We start from the raw sequence: 14,709 nt of genomic DNA, 5'->3' as shown, positions 1-14,709 counted from the left end.
AACAGCTCAGTAAGTTACACATGGCTGCAATCAGGTTCTCTGCCTCTACATTATGCTGCTCTCAGATGGGGTAACAAAAACCTGGTGACAGATTCACTTTATGGCTAAGGACACAGGCATTCAGCATCCGATGTGAGAGCATCGGATGAGTTATGCTAATGACCCCTGGCTCATACTCTGCTGTGAGTGTAAGAAGAGTGTCATTATACTGTGATGCGATCAGAGCACAGTTGCAGAGGAGACGGAGGGATTAATCCCTATTTACTCCATTGTCAGCTGATGCGTATATTGCACCGCACTCCGGTGTCATCAGAGTGCAGTGCGATGTCTCTTCCACCCATAGACTTGTACGGGTGCAAGTGAAAACTAATCAGATTGCACCTGCAGCATGCTGTGATTATTTTCTTGGTCCGATTAGGGCTGAGAAAATCGCTCATGGGAGCGTCCTCATAGTGACATTGGTCCATGTGGAATGTGATATTTTTTTTATTTCTTTTTTTTATCGTATTCCACTTCCTCAGTTTTACTTGTCGTACGCCCTTAAGCCTGCTTTACACTGGACGATCGATCGTGCGATTTCACGATCGATCGTACCTGCCCCCGTCAATTGTGCGTCACGGGCAATTGATTGTGCGCCACAGGCAAACTCGTTAACCCCCTGTCACACGCACTTAACTCCCATGCGACGTCGCTGTGAGCGGCGAACATCCACTTCCTGAAGTGGGAGGGATGTTCGGCGTCACAGCGACGTCACGCGACGGTCGGCCAATAGAAGCGGAGGCGCGGAGATGAGTGGGATGTAAACATCCCGCCCACCTCCTTCCTTCCACATAGCCGTCGGGAGCCGCGGGATGCAGGTAAGCGATGTTCATCGTTCCCGTGGTGTCACACGGAGCAATGTGTGCTGCCACGGAAACTATTAACAACCGGCGCCATGTTTCATAAACGATTTTATGAAACCTAGCGACGAGTACACGACTCATGATTTGTGAGCGATACTGCGTCGCTAGGAGGTGTCACACAGGCCACCGTTGCAAGCGATGCCGGATGTGCATCACAAAAACCGTGACCCCGACGATGCATCGCACGATAGATCGTCTCGTGTAAAGCCCCCTTTAGCCTAACACTGGTGTACATAACACCAATCTTAATGAATCGTCCACTGATATTTTAACAGCAGGTTCTGTAAGATGCATGGTGGGGCCTTCAATGGATTGGACACTTTTTTTTAATAATAGGACTACGCTCCATGACATGTGAAGGGTATGTAATCACCTTGAGCTTTCTTATGTTCTTCAAACTATTCCTGAATGCAATCTTATGCTTTGCAAAATTTAGCTGAAATGAGTGGTCATTGCAGCATTATGGACATTTGTGCCATAAACCTGGCCATCCATCCACATGTAAAGTGGGGGGAGAAGCTGTCTACATTCTTCCCAAAGAACTTGCAGCAATAGAATACATTGTCATGTTTTATATGTTAGTTATCTGTTTGATGGCCTGCATCACTTAGATGGTAGGGTTAACTATTTGGGCCAGCCAAAAGTAATGTGGGCCTAGGAAGCTGCTTCCTGGTAGTTGGACAGTTGTTGGAAAGCCTAGAAAGGATTAGGACCTACAGCCCAAAGACGCTAAGGGTCTTGCATGTGAAAAGAGAGGAGACTATACTCAAATAGCAAGTGCTAACGTGGCAGAAGAATTCTGTGTCTCGTGCAAGTGAGGGCCCACAGCAAGTAAGATCTATACTAGATAAGTTACGGTGTAGTCAGACCCGAGGGGCATCGTGAAGACGTGCCAGTCAGGGACATATATTCTCCTAAGGGGATTGTAACAAGTGTGAACACATACTAGGATGCAGAGGCACTCCAAGGAGTTTGCGGCTCACATCAATTTGAAGTTGAGAATAGCTGTGAGGGGCTGTAGCTTCTAACCTTGACCCATGCCATCCTCATACGGGAAGATGGAGGCTGCCATGTTGGTTTAGTGCAACATGTAGCAGAAGTTATGTGCTGCCACATGTAACCGTGAAGTTCCTAACTCAATCATGCACAAGATGTATTCTTAAAGTGTTCAGTAAAGAATAGTTTATTTTTTTAACTCTGGTCTCTAATTTACATTCAGTCGGATCCTGGATTGTCATGTCAAGTGGCAGCATGTAGTCTGCAGCAGGTAACACCACACACAGCAAAGTTACCAGTTTTTCTCTAGTGCTTGGGGACACGCGAGGGTGTCCCTGGGTGTTATACACATGATATAAAATTTCAATAATCCATTTCTAAGCCTTTTTACTCCATGGTTTGGTTCTGATACTTGCACGACCATTGTAGGAGCTTTTGACATTGGCCAGGAGTAAGTATGGGCACTTTGCCTGGTCTGGGGTTATGCCGCAAACGAACATGCACATCATTAATCCTTTTAGCAATTTGTCCCATTGAAGCTCCTCTTTAGTGCATTAACGTGTCTTGGGAACCTTTTGCTGATTGTTCCTTTTTTGACCTCGTTTCATAGGTAAAAACTACTGTATATTAGGAACACAACACAAAACCTGCTATTTGGAGATTGTTACACTATTGTTAAACCATCACAATTTCACTTCTCTTTTTCCAAACACCTCACAAAGTCTCCTAAAACACATAACTTTAGCTTGTGCCGTGTTACTGTTCTTTTGTTCTGCCGCAGTCCTGGGCTGGGAGATCACAAAGTGCGACATACTATACATCTAGAATCCTATTATGGTGCAGATTGTGATGGGGAATGATCTCCAGATATTAACACCAAAACAACAAGAAGTGAAGAGACTCCTATCTGTACACAGACATTACCTTGCATACCTGAAAACAACTGAAGCAGGACCCTAGTACAGACGTGAAAGCAATGTGTATGGAAAAGGTCTTCCTTGTATCTAGAAAAATTTTCATGTGTCACGTGTATAAAATCCAGTCCGTATCCATGCCATCTGCCTTTACTGACACTGGTGAGTGATCGGGTTATTCTACAGAGCTCAGTGATACCAGCACAGTCCTGTAATAGGAGCCACCGGTCTAACAAGTCAATTCACAAAATGTCTTTCTTCTAAAGTCTTCCATGATCCTCTGTGAGTGGTTATACTGAAAAGTGGAAGCGTTTAGGAACCACAGACTAAAGGGCGCTTTACACGCAGCGACATTGCTAGCGATGTCGCTCATGAAAGCACCTGCCCATGTCTGTTGTGCGTCATGGGCAAATCGCTGCCCGAGGCGCACAATATCGCTAGTATCCGTCACATACTTACCTTCCTAGCATCGTCGCTGTGGCCGGCGAACAGCCTCTTTCCTAAGGGGGTGGTTCGTGCGGCGTTACAGCAACATCACACGGCAGGTGTCCAATAGCGGAGGGGCGGAGAGCAGCTGCATGAAAGTCACGTCCACCTCGTCAGAGGATGCAGGTACGGTGTTGTTCGTCGTTCCTGGGGTCTCACACGTAGCGATGTGTGCTGCCTCAGGAACGACGAACAACCTGCGTCCAAAAGCGACAACGATATTTTGGAAATGGACGACGTGTCAACAATCAACGATTTGGTAAGTATTTTGCATAGTTAGCGGTCACTCGTACATGTCACACGCAACGACGTCGCTAACGAGGCCGGATGTGCGTCACGAATTCCGTGACCCCAACGACCTCTCGTTAGCGATGTCATTGCGTGTAACGGGCCTTAAGTCCATAATGTTGATACCATGTAAAATTGCAGTGTTGAGTCATTTGACTGTTCAAATGTCTGAGGGAGGCCTAGGTGGACGTGTGTTCCTACCCTGAAGACCTCAAACGTTTATATGTACTAGAGAATCGTCATGCATCTTTGTATGAAATTTATTATGTGAACCGTAATGTGTTTTAAGAAGTATAGTGTAAGGTTTTGTGTTCATAGTACTGTAGTATAGATACAGTATATAGTAATGTTATGTAGGCTATAGGCTAGTGTATTGCCGGTCACATGGTACAATATATTGGGCGATATGTCGTCGGGGTCACGTAGTTAGTGACGCACATCCGGCATCGTGTGACATATCGTACCGTGTGAGACCTCAGAACGACTGTGAATGAGCAAAAATACTCACCTCATTGTTGCTCATTGACACATCGTTCATTTTCAAAATGTCGGTCCTTCTTCTGCGCGCCGGTTGTTCATCGTTGCCGTGGCAGCACACATCGCTCCGTGTGACACCCCGTGAATGACGAACCCAGCTTACCTGTGTCCTGCCGGCAATGCGGAAGGAAGGAGGTGGGCGGGATGTTACGTCCCGCTCATCTCCGCCCCTCTACCTCAATTGGCCGGCCGCTGTGTGATGTCGCTGTGACGCCGAACGTCCCTCTCCCTTCAGGAAGAGGATGTTCGCCGCCCACAGCGACGTGGTCCGGGAGGTAAGTACGTGTGACGGGGGTTACCGACTTTGTGCGCCATGGGCAACTACTTGCCCATGACGCACAAACGACGGGGGCTGGTACGATCGCTCGTGCGATCGCATGATAGATCGTACCATGTGACGCCGGCATTTGTAGAATGTTGGTAGATCGAAAGGTCTAACCAGCAACATGACTGCAGGGGCAGAAATAGTTAAGGTCGGGCAATGGGTGGAGTTATTTCATGGGGTAGATGACTTTCCAACTTGAGTTATGTAGATAAGTTTTCACTGTGACTAGTACAGATGTGCAAGTCATCTAGTACCAAAAGTCTGCAGTTAGTGGGTGCTTTGTGACAACCCCAAAGCAGAACATCAACTGAGATATTGCGAACCCACATAGAGACTATAGCTTTGAACAATGCACCAGGCAGAGCTGGAGGACAGATGGTCGGCCAGGCCCATTAACCTTACAGAGATGCGGTTTACCAGTGAGGTACAGTGAACAGGCTCCCTGCACGGAGCCATCATTAACCAAGGAGCTCTTTACTGGAGCTATGGCTTACCCTCCTACCCCCATCTCCTCTGGAGAAGTTAGGCCTTCATTGTGAAGTGTCTGAAAGCTTGTGGGTCGATCCCTGCCATAGCATGCTGTCCACTTGGAGTTACTTCTGTTAAAGGGATGGAGAAGCGAAACCATTGGGTGGAAAGGTGATAGTCAGACACTCTGCTGTTGGGTATCTAAAGTTCTGTAAAGAAACCTTGGTTAAATTTTATGCCCATTATCTCGCGTGTAAAGATGTATTGCAAGAACTCTGCAAGTTGTCGATAAAAGACACTTTTTTAAAAAACAAGCAGCCTACAAAAAGGTGTGGCCTGCACCACACAAGTCCACGCACCCACCAGGATCACAATCCCACTCTTCCTGTAGAGGGCTGGGGCACTTTAGGGAGGAAATACCTTACCCGCAGCTACATCCCTGGTGACCTCTACAAATAGTGCATACAAGTCGTCAAAGTTCTGCTGATTCAATAACTTCGGGGTCCAAATCTCTCTTGGAAATAACATCGGCACAAAATGTGCACAGGGCAACTACATTCAAGCCTTACATCACCAAGCACAATCCTGAGTGTCTGACAAAGTGGGGTAAAGCTGCCATGACTGGACTCTGGAGCAGTAGAAATGTGCTCTGTGGAGTGAAAAATCAGCCTTCATCTTAAAGTCTGATAGTGAAGTCTGGGTTTAGGGAGTACTAAGAGAACATTATACGGTTGGCACAATGCACTCAAGCAGGTAGATTGTTGAGACATAATGCTATGTGGTTGATTTTCAGGGGAGGGCCTCGGGCCCTTAGTTCTAGGGCAAGGAGATGGTATTATTTCAACATACCAGGACATTTTAGTTAATAGCATGTTTCTAACTTTGTTGTAATAGTTTGGGAAAAGACCTTTTCTGTTCCTCATGACTAGTGATGGGTGAACCCGAGCTGTAAAGTTCGGGGTTCGTACCGAACACATGGTGTTCGTGCACACGATCCCGAACAAGAGCTTTCTGGGAAGTTCTTATTACAGTTCGGGTCCAGGGGCTGTAAAAAATAACACAAAAGAAAACACATTATTAAAAAACATTATGATTATTCTTACAGGTCCCGCGATGATCTTTCTCCCGGCCCCTTCAGCTTCCACATCCGATCATTTGTGTGCCCTCCCGGTAAGCACCCCTGACTAAAGGACCTTCCATACCGTGACGTCATAGCCATGTGACCGGTCTGGTGTAAATGTTGCACAGACATTGGGTTAGACTGGTCACATGGCTATGACGTCATGGCAGGTGACTTACAACGGCTGTGTTCGAGGTTACCTCGGTTCACCCGAGTACATGGCTCATGGACTCGATTGAACTTTGACTGTCACTGTGTGAGTTTCGCATTTGCATCACCCGATACGGCCGCACACTATCCTGACAGGAGCGGTCGGCTGCATGTATATCCATGCAGCTGACGCGCTCATGTCCGGAGAGTGGCAGGCCGTACCGGCTGATAACGATGCGAGACGCAAGTGGAATCATGCCCTCACTGTCAGCCTGCTTCTCGCTCTGTACAGTGCGATGTAGCAGAGCTGACAATGCTCTCTCTGCTTCTCTCTCTGTAGAGCCGTTTGTATTTACAGAGTGATGAAGCAGAGTGAACATGGCTCTCCCTGTGGACTGTCAGATTAAGGAATTTTTTATAATAAAGATGGAGTCTCTAAATGTTTTTTTTTATTTCTAATAAGCTGCCTGGTTTTACCTTACTGGCTGTCAAAATACGGTGGGAGCCCATGCATTTTTTCTTATTATTTTTTAAATAATTAAGAAAAAAACTTAATGGGCTTTCCTGTCTTTTGATTGCCAGCCAAGGTAAAGCCAGGCAGATGGGGATGACAGCCCATAGCCGTCCGCTTTAGCTGCGCTGAGAATCAAAAATACCGCTGAGTGCTACGTCATTTTTTTAAAATTATTTTTTATACAACTATATATTGTGTACAAATATATACATATATATACAGCTCTGGCAAAAATTAAGAGAACACTGCAAAATTGTCAGTGTTTCTGATTTTTCTCTTTATAGGTATATTTTTGAGTAAAATGTAAGTTGTTCTTTTATTCTATAAACTACTGACATGTCTCCGAATTTCCAAGCAAAAAAATTTGTATTTATTTTCTGAAAATAGTAGTTTATAGAATAAAACAACAATTTACATTTTACTCAAAATATACCTATAAAGAGGGAAATCAGAAAAACTGAAAGTTTTGTAGTGGTCTCCTATTTTTTGCTAGCGCTGTGTGTCCACCGCCATTGAGTTGAGAACGGCAGCAGCTATAGAAGTGGTGTCTAGGTATAGTAAAGTAGCCATGCACTATTGCACTATGCAATGAAACCACCTATAGCACCACCTAGTGGAAAACAACAGTTAGCATTTTTATCTTGAAGACGGAACGAGAGAGAAAAAAATTACAAAGTTGTAGGGCATCATCAGTTCAATACCAATCAACACCTTGCATACAGAAATGCTATGATTAGAATGTCTAAAACTCACAAGGCTGCAGACGTGAAGCGATACCTCATGGAGACCTTCCTACAAGTCATTGGGTATGGTGGTTGCGTGGAGTGGCCTCCATGCTCACCTGACCTGACCCCATTGGACTTCTTTCTGCGAGGTCACCTCAAACAGCAGGTGTATGCGACCCCTCCACCAGCATTGCAGGACCTACGACGACGTATCACAGATGCTTGTGCAAACGTGTCACCTACCATATTGCACAACGTGCAGCAAGATACAGTATGCTGTCCAGAGTCCAGATGTGCATTGCAGCTGACGGTGGCTACTTTGAGCATCAAAGTTAAATGAGCGCCATATATGTGACCAGTATTCAATGTTTTTGGGGGGTCATGGGTTTCATATCATAGCATTTCTGTATGCAAGGTGTCGATTCGTCTTGAATTGATGATGCGCTACAATTTTTTAATTCACTTTTTTTTTCTATCTCGTTCCATTTTCAAGATGAAAATGCTAACTCCGATGTTTTCCACCAGGTAGCGGTATAGCTGGTTTCATTGCGTAGCACATGGCTACTTTACTATACCTAGACACCACTTCTATGCTTATAGCTGCCGCCGTTCTCAAGTTAATGGTGGTGGACAGGATATGGGTGGACACACTGTATATGTATATACGTGTGTGTACATAATATATAGTTGTATAAAAATAAATAATTTTAAGAAAGTGGCGTAGCACTCCGCTGTATTTTTGATTCTCAGCACAGATAAAACGGACGGCTACGGGCTGCCACCCCCATCTGCCTGGCTTTACCTTGGCTGGCAATCAAAATAAAGGCAGCCCATGAAGGTTTTTTTTTTTTTAATTATTTAAAAAAAAAAAATTCGTGGTCTCCCGCCGTATTTTGATCGCCAATCAGGTAAAACCAGGGAGCTTGGGGGCTGAGATTCTCAACAGCCCGCTGCCGCCCCTGAAATGGTGCATTGTTTCTTAGCACCACTTCCAGGTGCTTTACCCGGCTCGACCAGCCGCCCTGGTGGCGGTGGCATGCTGGTTAATACCAGCTCTGTATTTTCAGATGGTACTATGCCTGAAATTCATGGTGTCACGCCAAATTAGACATGGCCACCATGAATTTCTAGTAAACAGTAAAAAGAAAAACAACCACACTCGCACAGTGACAGTCAAAGTTCAGTTAACAGGACCTTCCGTGACGTTATAGCCATGTGACCAGTCTGTAAGCCAATGTCTGTACAACATTCACAACAGAGTGGTCACATGGCTATGACGTCACTGAAGGTCCTGTAAGTCAGTGCTGGTTACCAGGAGGGCACAGCAATGATCAGACGCGGAAGCAGAAGCGGCCGGAGACAGAGTCTGCAGGACGCGTTGTGGGACCTGTTAATAACAATGTTTATTATTAACTATATTCCTTACTGTAAAACCCGAGTTCGGGGTTTGGACGCAAGTTTGCATTATCTCAGAACCCGAAATCGATCTTTACAAAACGTTCAGGCGAAGCTCCCGAATGTGAACATCGGGGGGTTCGCCCATCACTACTCATGACTGTGTCCCAGTGCGCAAAGCTAGGTCCGGTCCATAAAGAATGGTTGGGGGAGTTTGGTGTGGAACAACATGGCTGGCTGAGTCTTGACCTCAACTCCATTCAGCTAAAAGCCGTCTTAGCTGCAAAGACGGAAACTAACTCCATATTCAGTCCTAAAGCTATGTTCACACAGGGCTTTTTTGTTTTTTGCTGTGTTTTTTAGCTGCAGATTTGCCTTGGTTTTATGCAAATCCATGCTAATAAAAAATGCTTTTCCAGCAAAGTCTATGAGATGTCAGAAATCTCATGCACACACACATCAGGTTTTTTCCCTGTTTCGTCAAATACCTGCATTTTTGGTCAGGTTTTTAAAGAATGAGCATGTAAATTCTTTGCTGCAGATTTGCTGCGTTTTTTTATTGATACAACCCATTTTTTTTTTAGAAAAAAAGCAACAAATCCGCAACAAATCTGCAGCAAAAACGGCAGTAACAAAACGCATGAAAAACGCACCAAAAACGCAGATGACTCAAAGGAGATTTCCTGCCACAAGATCAGGTTTTGGTCAGGAAAATACTTACCAAAAAGCCCTGTGTGAACAGATAGCCTAAGGATTTGGACGGGATATTGTAACAGCTCTTTGCCCACATTATGTATGCACAGACTGAGCTGATATGTAGCACATAGACTTTCATATCAATGTCTGTTTTCTATAGATATGCATTTATGTCAGCTATGCACAGACTTTGTGCATAACTAAATTTATGCAGATGGTATCGTGAGAAGAAAAAAAAAATTGTACAGCATAGGCCCTTATAGGATAACACTCCAAATACATTTGTATACCCAGTGCTGTCACAAATGCTACAACTAGACTTTTTGCTTACTTACAAATGTTATGCTGTGTTAGATGACGCAGGTGGCGGGTTTTATTGTATCTCACTTGCGTTAATAAAAGGTGAAGAAAAAAATGGAGATATTTTTAAACCTGCAGACAAAGCTGTACAGGAATTTCTGCTTTCAGGTCAACATCGCCCTCTACTGTTTTATGAGTGCCATGGCATGTTACACAACAGATTGCGCTTTGCATTATCCAAGTGTTAATATTGGGGTTATGTAATTTTTTTTTTTGTGCCTTTTCATTACAATATTGTTTGTAATGATTATCCATAGTGCATTTTAGAGAAACGTTACAAAACATTAATAAATGCAAGTTTTATTAATTGCGTTATCATAAAAAATTGGTTAAAAGAACTGAAGTCCTCAGTGGTTGATACCTTTTACATTATCATGGCATTGTTTGTTCACCATATTCTTTCAATATACTTGATTTTTTCATTTGTTCCTTTTAGTATATCGGTGGAAAAATAAATGGCATGTGATTTCAAGTACTTTCCCTAAAATGCTAAAAGAATGTTGTAACCCCTTAATAACCGCTAATCTCCTTTTTTTTTTTTTTTTAAACAGTGATTTTTAACCCCTCGGCGATTTTCCGTTTTCAGTTTTTTTTTTTTTTTTGCTCACGAGTGCCAAGTTCAATAACGTTTTTATTTTACCGTAAATCTTGCCATATGAGCGCTTGTTTATTATGGGACGAGTTGTACTTTTGAATGACACTATTAATTCTGCCAAATATTGTACTAGAAATCGGGGAAAAAATTCCATGTGCAGTGAAATTGCAATAAAAAGTGCAATTCCACAATGTTGTTTTTTTTTTTTTATCTACCATGTTCAGTATATGGTACAACTGACCTGGCAGGTCAGTATGAGTTCGTAGATACCAAACATGCATATATATATATATATATATATACTGTGTGTGTGTGTGTGTGTGTGTGTGTGTGTGTGTGTGTATGTATGTATATATATATATATATATATATATATGATATATATACAGTTAGGTACAGAAATATTTGGACAGTGACACAATTTTTGCGAGTTGGGCTCTGCATGCCATCACATTGGATTTGAAATGAAACCTCTACAACAGAATTCAAGTGCAGATTGTAACATTTAATTTGAAGGTTTGAACAAAAATATCTGATAGAAATTGTAGGAATTGTACACATTTCTTTACAAACACTCCACATTTTAGGAGGTCAAAAGTAATTGGACAAATAAACCAAACCCAAACAAAATATTTTTATTTTCAATATTTTGTTGCAAATCCTTTGGAGGCAATCACTGCCTTAAGTCTGGAACCCATGGACATCACCAAACGCTGGGTTTCCTCCTTCTTAATGCTTTGCCAGGCCTTTACAGCCGCAGCCTTCAGGTCTTGCTTGTTTGTCGGTCTTTCCGTCTTAAGTCTGGATTTGAGCAAGTGAAATGCATGCTCAATTGGGTTAAGATCTGGTGATTGACTTGGCCATTGCAGAATGTTCCACTTTTTTGCACTCATGAACTCCTGGGTAGCTTTGGCTGTATGCTAGGGGTCATTGTCCATCTGTACTATGAAGCGCTGTCCGATCAACTTTGCGGCATTTGGCTGAATCTGGGCTGAAAGTATATCCCGGTACACTTCAGAATTCATCCGGCTACTCTTGTCTGCTGTTATGTCATCAATAAACACAAGTGACCCAGTGCCATTGAAAGCCATGCATGCCCATGCCATCACGTTGCCTCCACCATGTTTTACAGAGGCTGTGGTGTGCCTTGGATCATGTGCCGTTCCCTTTCTTCTCCAAACTTTTTTCTTCCCATCATTCTGGTACAGGTTGATCGTTGTCTCATCTGTCCATAGAATACTTTTCCAGAACTGAGCTGGCTTCATGAGGTGTTTTTCAGCAAATTTAACTCTGGCCTGTCTATTTTTGGAATTGATGAATGGTTTGCAGCTAGATGTGAACCCTTTGTATTTACTTTCATGGAGTCTTCTCTTTACTGTTGACTTAGAGACAGATACACCTACTTCACTGAGAGTGTTCTGGACTTCAGTTGATGTTGTGAACGGGTTCTTCTTCACCAAAGAAAGTATGCGGTGATCATCCACCACTGTTGTCATCCGAGGACGCCCAGGCCTTTTTGAGTTCCCAAGCTCACCAGTCAATTCCTTTTTTCTCAGAATGTACCCGACTGTTGATTTTGCTACTCCAAGCATGTCTGCTATCTCTCTGATGGATTTTTTCTTTTTTTTCAGCCTCAGGATGTTCTGCTTCACCTCAATTGAGAGTTCCTTAGACCGCATGTTGTCTGGTCACAGCAACAGCTTCCAAATGCAAAACCACACACCTGTAATCAACCCCAGACCTTTTAACTACTTCATTGATTACAGGTTAATGAGAGAGACGCCTTCAGAGTTAATTGCAGCCCTTAGAGTCCCTTGTCCAATTACTTTTGGTCCCTTGAAAAAGAGGAGGCTATGCATTACAGAGCTATGATTCCTAAACCCTTTCTCCGATTTGGATGTGAAAACTCTCATATTGCAGCTGGGAGTGTGCACTTTCAGCCCATATTATATATGTAATTGTATTTATGAACATGTTTTCGTAAACAGCTAAAATAACAAAACTTGTGTCACTGTCCAAATATTTCTGACCCTGACTGTATATATGTATATATCTCTGACGCCTCATTGGGGGACACAGGACCATGGATGTTATGCTGCCTATCCATAGGAGGACACTAAGTAGATGCAAAAGCATAGCTCCTCCTCTGCAGTATACACCCCCTGGCCGGGCCAGGCAGCCTCAGTTTTAGCTTATTGTCTGTAGGAGGCACTTCCTTTCAAGGTTTGTTATTTTTTGAGGGCGACTGTTTCCTTTTGGGACCGATCTCCCACTACCATCAATGGGCAGGAACGTGGAGTGTCGCCTCCACGTACCCCCTCCTGCGACGCTGGATCCTGGGCTGGACGACAGGTTCCACAGACACCGATTTTCCAGAGCCCAGGGCAGAGGCACAATTCCTCAGCCCCTCTTTGCAGGCTCTGAGTTGAACATGGCACCTATGTGACCGGACACAGCAAGCTGACTCTGCTATTTACACTGCCTGTACTGAAGCAGTGTTTAAGGTGAGTTCCCCCCTGACTGGTTTCCCAGACAAAGGGAGAAAAGACGGTGCAGGGAAGGCTCCCAGGACTGCTGAATTTACAGTATTTATTATGAGAAAATCCCTTGTTGATTGCAAGGAGGAGAGCCCCAGGGATCCTGAACACACAGTGTTAACTTTTCTCTAGCTTGCTGGCTGGAGGAGGGGGAAGTCTCTCGCTGTTTGCAGAAAGTCGTGCACAGATAATTTACCGGTGGCAGGGGGAGGGGGAAAGGTCTCTGCATTCCCAGAGCTCAGGGACTCACACTGTTTATTTGCTCTGTTTATTTGCTCTAGCAGAGAAGCCGGCAAAGATAACCACCAGTGACAAGCTGTGTGCTGACTGGAGGGAGAGGGAGAAAAACCGTCAGAAGCTCCCTTCCCGCCGTTTTTTTACTACCCACAGTAGGGGGGGCACACTGACTTCTTCTTCGCGCTCTTTTAGCGCTAAGCCCCGCCCCCCGTGGCCGCGATAAGCCCCACCCCCCAGGAAAGCGCGCGAAGAGCTCCACAGACCTTACTCCTTCCTGAGGACAGGGCCATCGGCTGATTCTGGTGAGGTACTTGCTTCACTTGTAGCTCTGCTGACCATTGCTCCCCCTCCTGGCATACTCCTATTAGGAACATGCAGAATTCTAAGGGCACTAAGAGTGCTAAGGCCCACATAGTCTATTATTCAGCCTGCACTGCCTGCCACGCTGAGCTACCACGAAAACACACCTCTTCTCTCTGTGTGTCCTGTGCCCCTATAGCCCCCCAAGACCCCCCTGCCACCACCGCCTCAACCGTCAGCCCAGAGCCTAGGGCTCCCAGCCCACCGGAATGGGCACAGTTTCTGTCTCAATCCATGGAAAAACTGTCACAGAACCTGGTTCTGGCTATGCAATGTCGTCCTCCACACCCTTCTGGGCCCCTGGACGGAACGCAGCCTGATGATACCCCTATGGAGGATCCTTCTGAGGTAATCCGGGCACATGCTTCACCGGTTGCAGGGATCTGGAAAAGAGCACACGGCCGGGTGTCTCCAGCACTCTCTCATGGCCCCCATAACTCTCCCTCGGGAGCACACAGATAACAGAGAGTAGTAGGATGAGGGTTTCCAGGCCGCGCCAATGACAACCAACGTTAAGCTGTTAGATTAATGTTGCTTTTATTCCAATTACAGGTCTACGCGTTTCGGAAGGCACCCCTTCCTTCTTCAGGACCAGATGGCAAGGAAACATCAAATCGGGAGCACACAGGGCAGGCTCTCCCACACGCTCCACGGCTTCTGAAGAGCTGGAGGAGGGACAATGCTGTTTGTACCAGGAGGATTCCTTGGTTTCATCCTCCCCAGATGATCAAACTGCAATAGACTCCCTTATAGCAGCAATCAACCAAACTCTGCATGTGGAGGATCCCCCATCCACTACCACTGACCATGCGGTCTCCTTTAAGAGGGCAAGGAAACCCCAAAAGGTTTTCGTTGATCACCCAGAGTTTCAGGATATCCTCACAAAGCAAAGGGAGAAGCCTGACAGGCGCTTCGGTAACCGAAAACTCATTCCCGGTCCCGGTTCCCTTTTGCCTCACCTGCCCCTAAGGGCTGGGCCGATCCGCCCTCGGTCGACCCCCTGGTCTCCCGCCCTACCACAAAGACACTCCTGTCTTTACTCGATGGTTGCTCCATCAAGCACCTGACAGACAGACAAGTGGAGCACCTCGCCCGCTCTGCTTT

The sequence above is a fragment of the Anomaloglossus baeobatrachus genome, chromosome 5, assembly GCF_048569485.1.
Source record: "Anomaloglossus baeobatrachus isolate aAnoBae1 chromosome 5, aAnoBae1.hap1, whole genome shotgun sequence".
Classification (NCBI taxonomy): domain Eukaryota; kingdom Metazoa; phylum Chordata; class Amphibia; order Anura; family Aromobatidae; genus Anomaloglossus; species Anomaloglossus baeobatrachus.
Note: the sequence above shows the minus strand (reverse complement) of the source record.